Source organism: Triticum urartu, chromosome 6A (assembly GCF_056163025.1).
Source record: "Triticum urartu cultivar PI428250 chromosome 6A, HENAU_Tu73, whole genome shotgun sequence".
NCBI lineage: Eukaryota > Viridiplantae > Streptophyta > Magnoliopsida > Poales > Poaceae > Triticum > Triticum urartu.
Genome location: NC_141878.1, coordinates 459,646,815 through 459,662,672, shown reverse-complemented (window position 1 = coordinate 459,662,672; position 15,858 = coordinate 459,646,815). Strand labels below are relative to the sequence as shown.

Sequence of the window (15,858 nt, the reverse complement as noted above, 5' to 3'; positions counted from 1 at the left end):
GGAGAGGGATTGCCCCCTCCGGCAGGGTGCCGAAACGGGTCTAGATTGACTTTCGGTGGCTACAGAGACTTCTGGCGGCGGAACTCCTGATCTATCGTGTTCTCGGATGTTTTTAGAAAATATGGAGATATATAGGCGGAAAAAGTACGTCAGGGGGGCCACGAGGGTGGAGGGCGCGCCCTAGGAGGGTGGGCGCTCCCCCCTACCTCGTGGCCTCCTCGAAGCTTCCCTTACGTGCACTTCAAGTCTTCTAGGCTTCTTGTGATCCAAAAATAAGTTCCGTGAAGTTTCAGGTCAATTGGACTCCATTTGATTTTCCTTTTCTTCGAAACCCTAAAACAAGGTAAAAATAGAAACTGGCACTGGGCTCTGGGTTAATATGTTAGTCCCAAAAATGATATAAAAGTGTACAATTGTGACGCCCCCGATTTGACCGTACACTAATCATACACGCAAACGTGTATGATCAAGATCAGGGACTCACGGGAAGATATCACAACACAACTCTACAAATAAAACAAGTCATACAAGTATCATATTACAAGCCAGGGGCCTCGAGGGCTCGAATACAAGAGCTCGATCATAGACGAGTCAGCGGAAGCAACAATATCTGAGTACAGACATAAGTTAAACAAGTTTGCCTTAAGAAGGCTAGCACAAACAGGGATACATATCGAAAGAGGCGCAGGCCTCCTGCCTGGGATCCTCCTAAACTATTCCTGGTCATCGTCCACGGGCTGCACGTAGTAGTAGGCACCTTCCGAGTAGTAGTAGTCGTCATCGACGGTGGCGTCTGGATCCTGGGCTCCAACGTCTGTTCGCAGCAATCGGGTATAGAAGGGGGAAAAGAGGGAGCAAAGCAACCATGAGTACTCATCCAAAGTACTCGCAAGCAAGGAGCTACACTACATATGTATGCATTGGTATCAAATGAAATAAGGGTATCATATGTGGACTGAACTGCAGAAAGCCGGAATAAGAGGGGGATAGCTAGTCCTATCGAAGACTACGCTTCTGGTAATCTCCATCTTGCAGCAAGAGAAGAGGGTACATGGTAAGTTCACCAAGTAGCATCGTGTAGCATAATCCTAACCGATGATCCTCCCCTCGTCGCCCTGTGAGAGAGCGATCACCGGTTGTATCTGGCACTTGGAAGGGTGTGTTTTATTAAGTATCTGGTTCTAGTTGTCATAAGGTCAAGGTACAACTCCGGGTCGTCCTTTTACCGAGGGACACGGCTATTCGAATAGATTAACTTCCCTGCAGGGGTGCACCACATAACCCAACACGCTCGATCCCATTTGGCCGGACACACTTTCTTGGGTCATGCCCGGCCTCGGAAGATCAACACGTCGCAGCCCTACCTAGGCACAACAGAGAGGTCAGCACGCCGGTCTAAATCCTATGGCGCAGGGGTCTGGGCCCATCGCCCATTGCACACCTGCACGTTGTGTACGCGGCCGGCGAGCAGACCTAGTCTCCCTTATACAAGAGCAGGCGTTCCAGTCCAACCCGACGCGCGCTGCTCAGTCGCTGACGTCACGAAGGCTTCGGCTGATACCACGACGTCGAGTGCCCATAATTGTCCCCGCGTAGATGGTTAGTGCGTATAGGCCAGTGGCCGGACTCAGATCAAATACCAAGATCTCGTTAAATGTGTTATCTTGAAATAATCGTGAACGCCGACCAGGGCCAGGCCCACCTCTCTCCTAGGTGGTCTCAACCTACCATGTCGCTCCACCACAAAGATCCACTCAGAGGGCCGTCGGGACAAACGTCCTTTCGGACCCAATCCGTGAATCACTCGCAGGTACTCCTACGAGCCGACCCGTCTTTAGTGACCACAAGTATCATATATTATGCATATAAGTATATACCCGTGACCACCTCCCAAGTGATCACGGCCCGATAGTATAGCATGGCAGACAGACAAGAATGTAGGGCCACTGATGATAATCTAGCATCCTATACTAAGCATTTAGGATTGCAGGTAAGGTATCAACAGTTGTAGAAACAATGATAGGCTATGCATCAGAATAGGATTAATGGAAAGCAGTAACATGCTACACTACTCTAATGCAAGCAGTATAGAGGAGAGTAGGCGATATCTGGTGATCAAGGAAGGGGGGCTTGCCTGGTTGCTCTGGCAAGAAGAAGGGGTCATCGACACCGTAGTCGATCGGGGCACCAGTAGAAGCGTCAGTCTTGTAGTCTACCGGAGAGAAAAGGGGGAAGAAACAATGAATACAATGCAAACAGATGCATATCGATGCATGACATGACAAGTAATGATGCCAGGTGTGCCCTAACGCAGTAAGAGGTGATACCGACGAAGGGGGAAGCATCCGGGAAAGTATCCCCGGTGTTTTGCGTTTTCGGACAGATGAACCGAAGGGGAAAAGTTGCGTGTTCGCTATGTTAGGGATGTGTGGCGGACGAACGGGTTACGTATCTGGATTGTGTCGTCATACTGAGCAACTTTTATGTACAAAGTATTTTTATCCAAGCTACAGTTTATTTTACATGATTTTTCAAAGTTTTATTTTATTTTATTTAATCCGAATTGACCAAGTCAATTTGACTAGTCAAAAGAGACAGATGCCCACATGTCATAGCCACATGTGTTAATAAAACATCTAACTAATTTAATGGAATCCTACATGTCATCTACTACTACACTAACTTACCAGTAAATTAACTCCTATCTAAACTAGTCCTAGTTAATCCTAGCCTAATTAAACCAGGGGCCGGCCAATGGCACAAAGCAGCCGTGGCTGTGCACACATATGCAAAAAGAAATTTGGCCAAGGCCCGGCCATGGCAAGCAGCAGCAGTACCAAGTACCAGGCGGCAGCGGCTGCACTAGGAGCAGCAAGCGGGCGCCCGCAGTAGCAACAGCTAAGCAGCGTGCCACGGGAGGCAGTAGTAGTTGTAGGACAAGCAACAACAGTAGTTTTAGCAGCAGCAACAACATCACGCAGGGAGCAGCAGTAGTGCACAACTAGCAACGGCATGAGCAGCCGCAGGAGCAGGGACCGCGGCCTCACGCAAGCAGGCACGGTCGGAGCACGGGCGATGCAGGAGCGGCGCGTACGGGGCGTGGCTGTGGGACACGGTGAGCGCGGCCAGCGGCAGGGTGAGCGGGCGCGGGCGAGCGCCGGCCATGGAGGCCGAAGCACGGGGACGGCGATACGGCGACGAAGCCAGGGCTAGTAGGGGGGATGGAGGAGCAGCTCACCGGGAGTTCATAGGCGAGCTCGAGATGGCCGGGGAGGCCCGGTGGTGGAGATCGATGGCGGGGACGTGCGACAACCGTGGCGGGAAGAAGAGGCGATGGCGAGGCTACATGGCGTCCAAGCTTGGGCAGGCCCCCGGAACAGACGAAGGAGAGGACGGCGGTCCTCCTGGACGTCCCCTGCTGGCGCAGGGAGGTTCCGGTGCGTGCGAACAACGACGGCACGGCGACAGTGGCGTCGAGTGTGGATGGGGAAGAGAGCAGCGGCGCGTGAAGGAGAAAAGGGGGAGATAGGGTTCGTCGGGGGTGTGGGCGACATCTTGTAGTTCACCGGGGAGGAGTCGGATGGCCGGCACGTGGCCAGCCGCGGCCATGGCGCCGCCGGATGTGTGCCACGACCTCTGCCTTGTACAGGGAAAGGGGATGACCCCCAATGGGCTGGGCCGGTGCAATGTAGCGGTTGGGCCAAAGTGAAAAGGAGACTTTTCTTATTTTTGTTTTGTATTTTCTCAGACGTTTTATATTCTAGTTAGCAAATGACTTTTCTTGTACATGAAACTTCACACATAAATTATACACAATAATTCTAGATCACACACAAAGTTTCACAATGTTTGGAAAAGCATAAATATTTGTTTTATTTTGAAAAGGCCAAAACATTTGTTGACGGACCATTTATTATTTTCCCAGGAATATATTTGTGGGCCAACAGAGGTTGGTTTCAACATCACAATGGTTAGGGAAATTTATAGAATTATTCGAACATTTTAGTTTTAACATTTGAAAACTTTTATAGTTGATTTGATTTTAAATTAGAATTTGAACAGGGTTTGAATCAACGCGAGTTTATCAACAGTAATCGTGGTGATGTGGCCTCATTAGTTGAGGGTTACTGTAACTTAATTATCCGGGCGTCACAATTCTCCTCCACTATAAGAAATCTCGTCCCGAGATTTAAGAGGTAGAGAAGGGGGGGAAGGTCTAGTTACGAAATGCTAACGGATATTCTCGGCCTTGGTTGCTCTTCTTGAAGTGGTCGATCCATAGTGCTGAAGTCTTCATTCCTATGCATCAATGCATCATGATGAGGTTGTCGTCCTTTCTTCAGGGACTCCACGTACTTACAATAATGCTAAGGGGTAACTTCGGAAGAACGGGCCTCTACACGGTTGCTTAGCCGGTAGATAACACCAGGGAAGGTGGCGGAAAGTAACTCTCGAATTGAAACTTAAGGAAACATCAAGAGCAAGTAAGACGGTGCAATAAGAAGTTTTGAGCGGATAGGCAATCGTTTATTGCCTGAAACAGAGTGTGAAAGGGGTTCAGAGCAACGGGAATAAGTATTGTGTCCGATACCAGAATTGATCACTAGGAAGGTGGCTCGCGAATTACATATGAAACGAAGCACAAGGGATAACTTCGAAGCAGGGATGTACAGGAGAGTCAGGTTTCGATCCTGTGGAACTGTGGGTTATGGGCCCACCATGTGGTTACAAGTAGGAAGGTCGGTGACATCTTGTACGATCAGGTAAGCCAGGCATGTCAGAGGATAATATGTCGGTTATGTCAGCAACAACATCGGTACCAAGGGCGAGGGACGAAGAGAACCATTTTCCTGCTCGTTGAACGAGGCAAACTAGTAGGCAAAGTTCTTGTCCATCGGTGGTTAATAGAATGTCATCAACAAAAGTAACAAGGTCTTGCTGACAGAAGTGTACAACGAGATGTTTACGTAAGCATGAGAATATTACTGCTTAGATCATATAGATCACAAGAAAGGTTAAACCAAACGAGGGAAAGGAAAAATACGATTATCAGATTAAACAGAAAAATGGAAAGGAAAATGTGTTAAAACACATATTCCAGGGGTATATCCTTCCCAAGGACAAGCAGAGCACGATATCCATGACAGGATAGAAAGTAGAAAACCATTTAGGTAATGGGAGAGGAATTTTCATGGCATTACCCATACAACGGTGATTGGATAATGGTTAAAGAAAACTTAGCATCGCGCTTTCAATGCTCTTATTGAAAATCGGAGTACCACAGACATGCTTCGAGATAGCATGGACATGGTCAACAGGTGAAGATCAGACTTTGGAAACACAAAGGATCCATCAGAAATAACTTATAGAATAAGTCTTACAATTTCCTCATGGAAGAATGGATAACCTTGCTAAAAAGAAAACTATAACAATAGGTCCTCCAGCCAGGTGTGTTAGGCATGGCATCATATTACCAGGTTATATAAAGACCAATGCTATGACTCTTGGAAAATGTCCCAACCATCATATCTGACTGAGTTTGAGATCTGATTGTTGTCAGGAGACCTCCGACTCAGGATGCCTGAGAAGAAAAGGTGCAACGCAAATTAACGAGAAGGCATTGTAAGATTCTCGGGAATTGAACTATGGAAGCGAGTTCCGAAACAAGAGTTCATCATTAAACCAACAAGAGGATGAAGGAGTGGCTGATGGACTCAGCGACAATTCATAGAGATTTCCGAAGAGATGGATTCCCACAATTATGCGAACAAGGAGATAACATTTGTTAGATCAAAATGATATAATGAGGTATGCTCGAGGAAAATATACACAGTTAAACATTGATTGAAAGGTGCACCTGAAATATGGGCATAGGTAGTAGGATCAATGTTAGAATGGTGATTCGATAACCAATGGTCTAAGAATGAAATATCGATCATTAACTTCAAAGCAATAGGGTTGCTAGAAGTTTTGAAGTCACACATCATAGTTTAATTGTCGGTTTTCCGGTTAGAAACAATACGGGGACGAAGGAATGAACGGATATGTCAAGAAGTATCACCATATCAAGAATTCTTAAGAGGTGGTGAAATGCTCACAACATTCTTGACATAGAAGATGGTAATACATCAAGGTAGAACATAACCTAAGTTGAATAGCAAGGAACTCAAGGTAGAACACAAACCGTGAACCAGTTTTGTGTTGCGAAAATGCAAGAATGTTGTCGATGTTAACACAATCATCATGGGGGCAAGGATGATATCTCTCATCATGAAATCGATTGATATCCTGGAAACACTCAAAATGTAGATGATGATCACGACACAGTTGTCGAGAGATTTCATGAAGATGTAATCGGTCGGCGATGCCATCAAGTCAAATGATGATGAAGCGAAAGGTTATGGGAACCAAGGGTACGACATAACTCGGAATCAAGTTTGATGTTCAAGGAGAAATGATATGACAAGGAAGTTCGACGTAAGATTAGCTCATCATCGAAAATTGTGCACCGAGAAGAAGGACCAGGTAGCTCAATTAAATATAGCACGATAATGATATAGCCGATCGGGCTAGGAATGACTTGAAGGATTATTAAACTCATAAGAAACGAAAATTACTTAGAGTTAATGAATCGGATTATAGACTTGATTCACTATCGGTGTCCCTGAGTGTCTAACAACTCAAAACCCAGGGAAAAATTGAAATTGATGAGAAATAATACTTGAAGAAGAACTCATAAGAAGTAATATGGTTCTGTGATTTTATCGAGATACCACGGGGTAATACTCGAAGGTAGAACATAATAGAGGTTGCAGAGGTGCATTGATCTGCAGAAGGCAAGTGCTTTAACTGGCCCGAGAAATGAAATCAGGAAAAAATATGATCGGAACCACGATTGCAAGGGACCAATTCATAGATACCAAATGATATTATATCAAGGGAATAGCTATTATTACAAGAAGCGTCCATGATAGGATCTACATCGTGTCCATGGGCATGAACACAAAGGTTCAAGGTCGAATCCCACTTCTTCAATGTATAACCTTCATTCACTTCTCGTGTTTCAAAAATGACATTAGTTGTTGAAAGTTTTACCTGGTGCAATACCAGATAAGTATGACCCGTGAAATCTTATGGGTTCAAACAGATTAGGGAAGGCGTTGGTTCAACCCATCGGGGCATCTTAGGAACCAATACCACAAACTTAATGAGTAAATAACACAAGCTCGAAGGTAGAGCATGCTTGGCAAAAGGAGAGGATGCAATTTACCAAAGGCATTATGTATCAGGGAAGAACTCACGAGATGGTTAAATATGAGGGCATTGTCGGATGATAATCCAACCAAGAATCTGGTGGTCCACAAGGGATCTGACGTGAGTATGAATGTTCAACCAGAAGAAGTAATGCAAGGGCATCGGATTGTAGAAATATATGGATAACTTCAATGGTTAGATACAAAGGAAATATTATTTCCAAATCGGGGAATCAGAAGTAGAGGCTTTGATCAAAATATAAATAAGTTGAATAGTCATAGATCGACAATCAATCAAGGTTTGATTTGCCGAGAGCCAACTCATGTACGGAGTGATGTCTGAGGCCGGAAGAACAAATTCTAGGGTCTAGTTGAGGATTGCGAGCATTCGCAACATATTGAATCAACGGACTCAAATGATAATAACAAAGGATGCCAATAAGATTACCAGACTTGTGGGATTAACCATAATGCAAGCAAGCAAGAATTTTAAGAGCAATAGGCTGCTCAGGGTTTTTGGAAGTTCAAATAGTATTTAGAAGACTTTTGTGAATTACTTGAATCAACTGGGGATGAGCGGATACTCGATAAGTGCGAGAAATTATCTGTAGGGGTATTCAGGTGGCAAAGAACTGCAAGGCAGTAGACACAAAGTATTCTCGAGGTATCTTGTAATAACAAGATCGACTGAGAATAAAAGTAAGAATGACATGTATATGTATTTATCCATAGGGATATTTTGGTGGTAGGCAATTGCAAAAGCAACAGGCACAAAGTCCCGAAAGAATATCAGAGAGTATCTTTTCAAAATCTTCTGGTGCAACAAGCGATCATCTAGAGTGAGGGGCTCTCCGGAAGAAAGTATTTTCGAGAACCTAAAGTTAGTTTTGTTTTTAGCAAAATCATTTAACCCGAATAGAAGAGAGAGATCAGAGTCTCAGAGTATAGACGAGGAATAAAAGATCCTAATACCACCCAATGGCGATGTGGGCCCATGGGCCACACAGCCAAGTTATTAAAACAATTTTCATCAACTAGACTCAACTCCGGCCAAGGAGTGTGCAAGGGGGATTCCTACAGGCAGTCGGCTCTGGTACCAACTTGTGACGCCCCCGATTTGACCGTACACTAATCATACACGCAAACGTGTACGGTCAAGATCAGGGACTCACGGGAAGATATCACAACACAACTCTACAAATAAAACAAGTCATACAAGCATCATATTACAAGCCAGGGGCCTCGAGGGCTCAAATACAAGAGCTCGATCATAGACGAGTCAGTGGAAGCAACAATATCTGAGTACAGACATAAGTTAAACAAGTTTGCCTTAAGAAGGCTAGCACAAACAGGGATACATATCGAAAGAGGCGCAGGCCTCCTGCCTGGGATCCTCCTAAACTACTCCTGGTCATCGTCCACGGGCTGCACGTACTAGTAGGCACCTTCCGAGTAGTAGTAGTCGTCATCGACGGTGGCGTCTGGATCCTGGGCTCCAACGTCTGTTCGCAGCAATCGTGTATAGAAGGGGGAAAAGAGGGAGCAAAGCAACCATGAGTACTCATCCAAAGTACTCGCAAGCAAGGAGCTACACTACATATGTATGCATTGGTATCAAATGAAATAAGGGTATCATATGTGGACTGAACTGCAGGAAGCCGGAATAAGAGGGGGATAGCTAGTCCTATCGAAGACTACGCTTCTGGTAATCTCCATCTTGCAGCAAGAGAAGAGAGTAGATGGTAAGTTCACCAAGTAGCATCGTGTAGCATAATCCTAACCGATGATCCTCCCCTCGTCGCCCTGTGAGAGAGCGATCACCGGTTGTATCTGGCACTTGGAAGGGTGTGTTTTATTAAGTATCCGGTTCTAGTTGTCATAAGGTCAAGGTACAACTCCGGGTCGTCCTTTTACCGAGGGACACGGCTATTCGAATAGATTAACTTCCCTGCAGGGGTGCACCACATAACCCAACACGCTCGATCCCATTTGGCCGGACACACTTTCTTGGGTCGCCCGGCCTCGGAAGATCAACACGTCGCAGCCCTACCTAGGCACAACAGAGAGGTCAGCACGCCGGTCTAAATCCTATGGCGCAGGGGTCTGGGCCCATCGCCCATTGCACACCTGCACGTTGTGTACGCGGCCGGCGAGCAGACCTAGTCTCCCTTATACAAGAGCAGGCGTTCCAGTCCAACCCGGCGCGCGCCGCTCAGTCGCTGACGTCATGAAGGCTTCGGCTGATACCACGACGTCGAGTGCCCATAACTGTCCCCGCGTAGATGGTTAGTGCGTATAGGCCAGTGGCCGGACTCGGATCAAATACCAAGATCTCGTTAAATGTGTTATCTTGAAATAACCGCGAACGCCGACCAGGGCCAGGCCCACCTCTCTCCTAGGTGGTCTCAACCTACCATGTCGCTCCACCATAAAGATCCACTCAGAGGGCCATCGGGACAAACGTCCTTTCGGACCCAATCCGTGAATCAATCGCGGGTACTCCTACGAGCCGACCCGTCTTTAGTCACCACAAGTATCATATATTATGCATATAAGTATATACCTGTGACCACCTCCCAAGTGATCACGGCTCGATAGTATAGCATGGCAGACAGACAAGAATGTAGGGCCACTGATGATAATCTAGCATCCTATACTAAGCATTTAGGATTGCAGGTAAGATACCAACAGTTGTAGCAACAATGACAGGCTATGCATCAGAATAGGATTAACGGAAAGCAGTAACATGCTACACTACTCTAATGCAAGCAGTATAGAGGAGAGTAGGCGATATCTGGTGATAAGGGGGGGGGCTTGCCTGGTTGCTCTGGCAAGAAGGAGGGGTCATCGACACCGTAGTCGATCGGGGCACCAGTAGCAGCATCAGTCTTGTAGTCTACCGAAGAGAAAAGGGGGAAGAAACAATGAATATAGTGCAAACAGATGCATATCAATGCATGACATGGCAAGTAATGGTGCCAGGTGTGCCCTAACGCAATAAGATGTGATACTGACGAAGGGGGAAACAACCGGAAAAGTATCCCCGATGTTTCGCGTTTTCGAACAGATGAACCGGAGGGGAAAAGTTGCGTGTTCGCTATGCTAGGGATATGTGGCGGACGAACGGGTTGCGTATCTGGATTATGTCGTCGTACTAAGCAACTTTTATGTACACAGTATTTTTATCTGAGCTACAGTTTATTTTACATGATTTTTCAAAATTTTATTTTATTTTATTTAATCCGAATTGACCAAATCAATTTGACTAGTCAAAAGAGACAGGTGCCCACATGTCATAGCCACATGTGTTAATAAAACATCTAACTAATTTAATGGAATCCTACATGTCATCTACTACTACACTAACTTACCAGTAAATTAACTCCTATCTAAACTAGTCCTAGTTAATCCTAGCCTAATTAAACCAGGGGCCGGCCAATGGCACAAAGCAGCCGTGGTTGTGCACACATATGCAAAAAGAAATTTGGCCAAGGCCCGGCCATGGCAAGCAGCAGCAGTACCAAGTACCAGGCGGCAGCGGCTGCACTAGGAGCAGCAAGCGGGCGCCCGCAGTAGCAACAGCTAAGCAGCGTGCCACGGGAGGCAGTAGTAGTTGTAGGACAAGCAACAACAGTAGTTTTAGCAGCAGCAACAACATCACGCAGGGAGCAGCAGTAGTGCACAACTAGCAACGGCATGAGCAGCCGCAGGAGCAGGGACCGCGGCCTCACGCAGGCAGGCGCGGCCAGAGCATGGGCGATGCAGGAGCGGCGCGTACGGGGCGTGGCTGTGGGACACGGTGAGCGCGGCCAGCGGCAGGGTGAGCGGGCGCGGGCGAGCGCCGGCCATGGAGGCCGAAGCACGGGGACGGCGATACGGCGACGAAGCCAGGGGCTAGTAGGGGGGATGGAGGAGCAGCTCACCGGGAGGTCATAGGCGAGCTCGAGAGAGCCGGGGAGGCCCGGTGGTGGAGATCGATGGCGGGGACGTGCGGCAACCGTGGCGGGAAGAAGAGGCGATGGCGAGGCTACACGGCGTCCTAGCTTGGGCAGGCCCCCGGAACGGACGAAGGAGAGGGCTACGGTCCTCCTGGACGTCCCCTGGTGGCGCAGGGAGGTTCCAGTGCGTGCGAACAACGACGGCACGGCGACAGTGGCGTCGAGTGTGGATGGGGAAGAGAGCAGCGGCGCGTGAAGGAGAAAAGAGGGAGATAGGGTTCGTCGGGGGTGTGGGCGACATCTTGTAGGTCACCGGGGAGGAGTCGGATGACCGGCACGTGGCCAGCCGCGGCCATGGTGCCGCCGGATGTGTGCCACGACCTCTGCCTTGTACAGGGAAAGGGGATGACCCCCAATGGGCTGGGCCGGTGCAATGTAGCGGTTGGGTCAAAGTGAAAAGGAGACTTTTCTTATTTTTGTTTTGTATTTTCTCAGACGTTTTATATTCTAGTTAGCAAATGACTTTTGTTGTACATGAAACTTCACACATAAATTATACACAATAATTCTAGATCACACAAAAAGTTTCACAACGTTTGGAAAAGCATAAATATTTGTTTTATTTTGAAAAGACCAAAACATTTGTTGATGGACCATTTATTATTTTCCCAAGAATATATTTGTGGGCCAAGAGAGGTTGGTTTCAACATCACAATGGTTAGGGAAATTTATAGAATTATTCGAACATTTTAGTTTTAACATTTCAAAACTTTTATAGTTGATTTGATTTTAAATTAGAATTTGAACAGGGTTTGAATCAACGCGAGTTTATCAACAGTAATCGTGGTGACGTGGCCTCATTAGTTAAGGGTTACTGTAGCTTAATTATCCGGACGTCACAATAATAAAGACCATAAACTTCCAAAACAGTAGATAATATAGCATGGATCAATCAAAAATTATAGATACGTTGGAGACGTATCAGCATCCCCAAACTTAATTCCTGCTCGCCCTCAAGTAGGTAAATGATAAAAACAGAATTTTTGATACGGAGTGCTACTTGGCATAATTTTAATGTAATTCTTCTTAATTGTGGCATGAATATTTAGATCCGAAAGATTCAAGACAAAAGTTCATATTGACATAAAAATGATAATACTTCAAGCATACTAACTAAGCAATTATGTCTTCTCAAAATAACATGGCCAAAGAAAGTTCATCCCTACAAAATCATATAGTTTGGTCATGCTCCATTTTCGTCACACAAGAATGCTCTCATCATGCACAACCCCGATGACAAGCCAAGCAATTGTTTCATACTTTAGTAATCTCAAACCTATAAACTTTCACGCAATATATGAGGCGAGTCATGGACATAGCACTATGGGTGGAATAGAATATAATGAGGGGGGTTATGTGGAGAAGACAAAAAGAATAAAGTCTCACATTGACGAGGCTAATCAATGGGCTATGGAGATGCCCATCGATTGATGTTAATGCAAGGAGTAGGGATTGCCATGTGTAAGTGCATCTGGTGCCACCCCTAGTTGGTTTTGGAGTATTGACGACAAACCTAGTTGAGGGACTAATGTGTTTGTGAGAATTGCAGGATAACACAGGTATAAGTCCCTCATTGATTCGGTTTTCCTACCAGAGATGACCCCTAAAAATGTATGAAGACATTGATGTCAAAGGTGGTATATGAAGATATTCACATTGAAGACTATGACAAGAGAAGACATCGCATGAAGCCTATGGAGCTCGAAGACTTAGATCTTTCGTAGTTCTTTTTCTTCTTTGTTGAGTCATAGGAACCACCGTACTGTTAAGTGGGATCCAAGAGAACCAGTCAGAATGACTGAAGCGATGCCTAACCAAAACCTATGTCTTCGAGTGAAGACTATGAGAGCGAATCTTGTCCAGAGTCGGACAAGTCAGCTTTGCTTGTAGCCCAAGTAAAGTTGCCGTGTGAGTTTGAAATCTGATCGTTGGAACACGTGTCAGTTCCTTAGTGACCCAGGGTCATTTCGGACAAATCAGGTCGGGTTGCCTAGTGGCTATAAATAGCCCACCCCCTACAACCATAAATGGTTGGCTGCTCAGAGTTAGTATACGTCTTTTGTCGTTTGAGAGCAACCTACCTCGAAGCCTTTGAGAGAAAATTCCTTGCGAGGATAAAGCCCTAACCACCCAGAGCCAAAGAGAATTAGGCATCACTTAAGTCTTCTTGTTTGTGTGATCTGAAGACTTATTACACTTGAGGACTATGAATCCTCCAGCCAGTTAGGCGTCACGTTCTAAGCATCCAAGAGACATTGTGGATCGCCAGTGAACGAAGTCTGTGAAGGTTTGGGAGTCTACCTTGAAGACTTACCAGAGTGATTGGGCGAGGTCTGTGTGACCTTAGCTCAAGAGGAATACGGTGAGGACTGGGTGTCCTGAGCTGCGTGTTCAGGACTGGGTGTCCGGGACTGTGTGTCCTCAGGTTTAAATACCTAGCCGCCCTAACCAGACGTACAGTTGTCACAGCAACTGGAACTGGTCCAACAAATCATTGTCTTCAACGTGTCACTAGTTTCATCCTTTCCTTCCCTTTACTTACTGTTGGTCCCTGTGAAGTCATTGTATGATTGCACTATCTTTTATCTTCACTGAGTGACTGCGTGTTCTGTTTGGCTTCATAATATCTTCCTACCTGATCCTTACTACATTGCTGCTATTAGTCATTGTGCTTTCACTCCATTGAATACTTTACTATGGTTTGCCTAGTGTAGTCTACCTTCCGCTGCATGGTAATAGGTTTATTTCTATCGTTTGTCTTCATAACTTTCACGTTTTGAAGACTTTCATAAAAATCGCCTATTCACCCCCCTCTAGTCGATATAACGCACTCTCAATTGGTATCAGAGCAAGGTACTCCCTTGTTCTGTGTGATTCGGTTTAACCACCCGGAGTTTTAGCTATGTCGACTGCAGGGATAATTAAAGTCTCCGCTGCGTGCCCCGTCTTCGATGGAACTGAATATCCCTACTGAAAGAATAAGATGCGCATGCATCTTGAAGCCATTGACGTTGACCTATGGTATGTCGTCAAGAACGGCGTTCCTAAGGCTGGAGAAGGTGTCACTACTGCTGATGTCAAGAAGTTCGTTCAACTAGACTCTACTGCCAAGAATATCATCTGTGGTCATCTGACCAAAGGACAGTATGGCCGCATGAGTGCTTTGGAAACATCTAAGCTAGTCTGGGACTAGCTCTCCAAAGTCAACGAAGGCGTCTCAACCCAGAGAGATCAGAGAATCAGTGTCCTTCGCAACCTCTTCAACCGCTTCAAGAGAAATGACAATGAGAATGTCCAGCTCACATTTGATCGACTCACTAACATCACGAATGAGCTTCAAGCCCTTGGCGCTACTGAGATCACCAAGCATGAAGTCGTCAAGACACTACTAAGATCACTTGACAGTTCGTTTGACACCCTAGCCCTGATGATTCAAGAACGTCCTGATTTCAAGACACTCGATCCGTCTGACATACTTGAGAGGCTCAACACACATGAGTTTCAGCTTTCTGAGAAAAGAGATATCTACGGTCCAAACTATGGGCGAACTCGTGCCTTGAAGGCAAAAGCTGTCTCCTCATCTGAAGAAGAATCTGACAGCAGTTCTGATGATCCTGAAGACATTGGAAGGGAACTTGCTATGCTTGTGAAGAAGTTCCAAAAATTCACCAAGAAGAAAGGCTTCAGAAAGTCTTCCCGATCAAGCTTAAGGAATGATGAAGTTTCTGCTCATGACTACAAGAAGAAAACATGTCACAAGTGCAAGAAACCTGGCCACTTCATCTCTGAGTGTCTGCAGTGGGACAATGAGAACAAAAAGAAGAAGAAGAGCAAGGAATATGACTCTGATGACAAGAAGAAGAAGAAATACTCAAAGTCTTCTTCCAAGTCTTCTTTAAAGTCTTCATCACACAAGAAGAGCTCATCTGGCAAGGCACGTGCGTTTGTTGGCAAGGAAATGGATTCAGAGGAGGAGTCTGCTTCTGAGGAGGCGGGGGTGGAGTCTGAGGAGGAGTCCGATTCTGGCGTCGCAAGTCTGGCTACAGCATACGTTGCTAAGTCCATCTTCAACACTGAAGACAATGACTTCATCACCGACTCCGATGCAAATGACAAGGACCACTCCGCTCCTACCTACTGCTTCATGGCACGCGGTGCCAAGGTAAACACACGCACTACTCATTATCAAACATCTAGTGACGATGACTCTGATTGTGGTTCAAAACCCAGCTACAAAACACTTGCTAAAATTGCAACTGAACAACAAAAAGCCATGTAACATATTCAAAAACTGTTAGACAAAAGCGATGATCTGTTAGGCGCTGAAATGACTCGTTCTGAGTCCTTAATTGAAGACATAAAAAAATCTTCACGTTAAGTATGAGGAACTTGAAAGTCGTCATGAAACGCTCTCAACAACTCATGAAAAGCTTTCCTATGATTATCTTCAAAGGAAGCAAGATCTTGAGAAATTGAGAGCGGCTCATGAAGATCTTCAAAAGGAAAATGAGTCACTTCGCTCCAAACAGATCAGTTCCACTCAGGAAGGATTTGAACCACCATGTCTTAAATGCACTGAGCATGATAATGCTACTACTGTTGCTGAA

General features: G+C 45.9%; 2 long non-coding RNA genes across 2 annotated transcripts; both read right to left on the bottom strand.

The window, feature by feature from the left end:
- Positions 1 to 491: 491 nt before the first annotated feature.
- LOC147965697 (uncharacterized) lies at positions 492 to 3,665 on the bottom strand. The gene is made up of 3 exons (XR_015608496.1): positions 3,239 to 3,665; positions 2,135 to 2,212; positions 492 to 814 (listed from the first exon to the last, which is right to left on the bottom strand). It is a non-coding gene; the product is annotated as an uncharacterized LOC147965697 (long non-coding RNA).
- Positions 3,666 to 8,448: 4,783 nt separating this feature from the next.
- On the bottom strand, positions 8,449 to 11,522 carry LOC147965696 (uncharacterized). The gene is made up of 3 exons (XR_015608495.1): positions 11,177 to 11,522; positions 10,072 to 10,149; positions 8,449 to 8,755 (listed from the first exon to the last, which is right to left on the bottom strand). It is a non-coding gene; the product is annotated as an uncharacterized LOC147965696 (long non-coding RNA).
- Between the last annotated feature and the right edge of the window lie 4,336 nt (positions 11,523 to 15,858).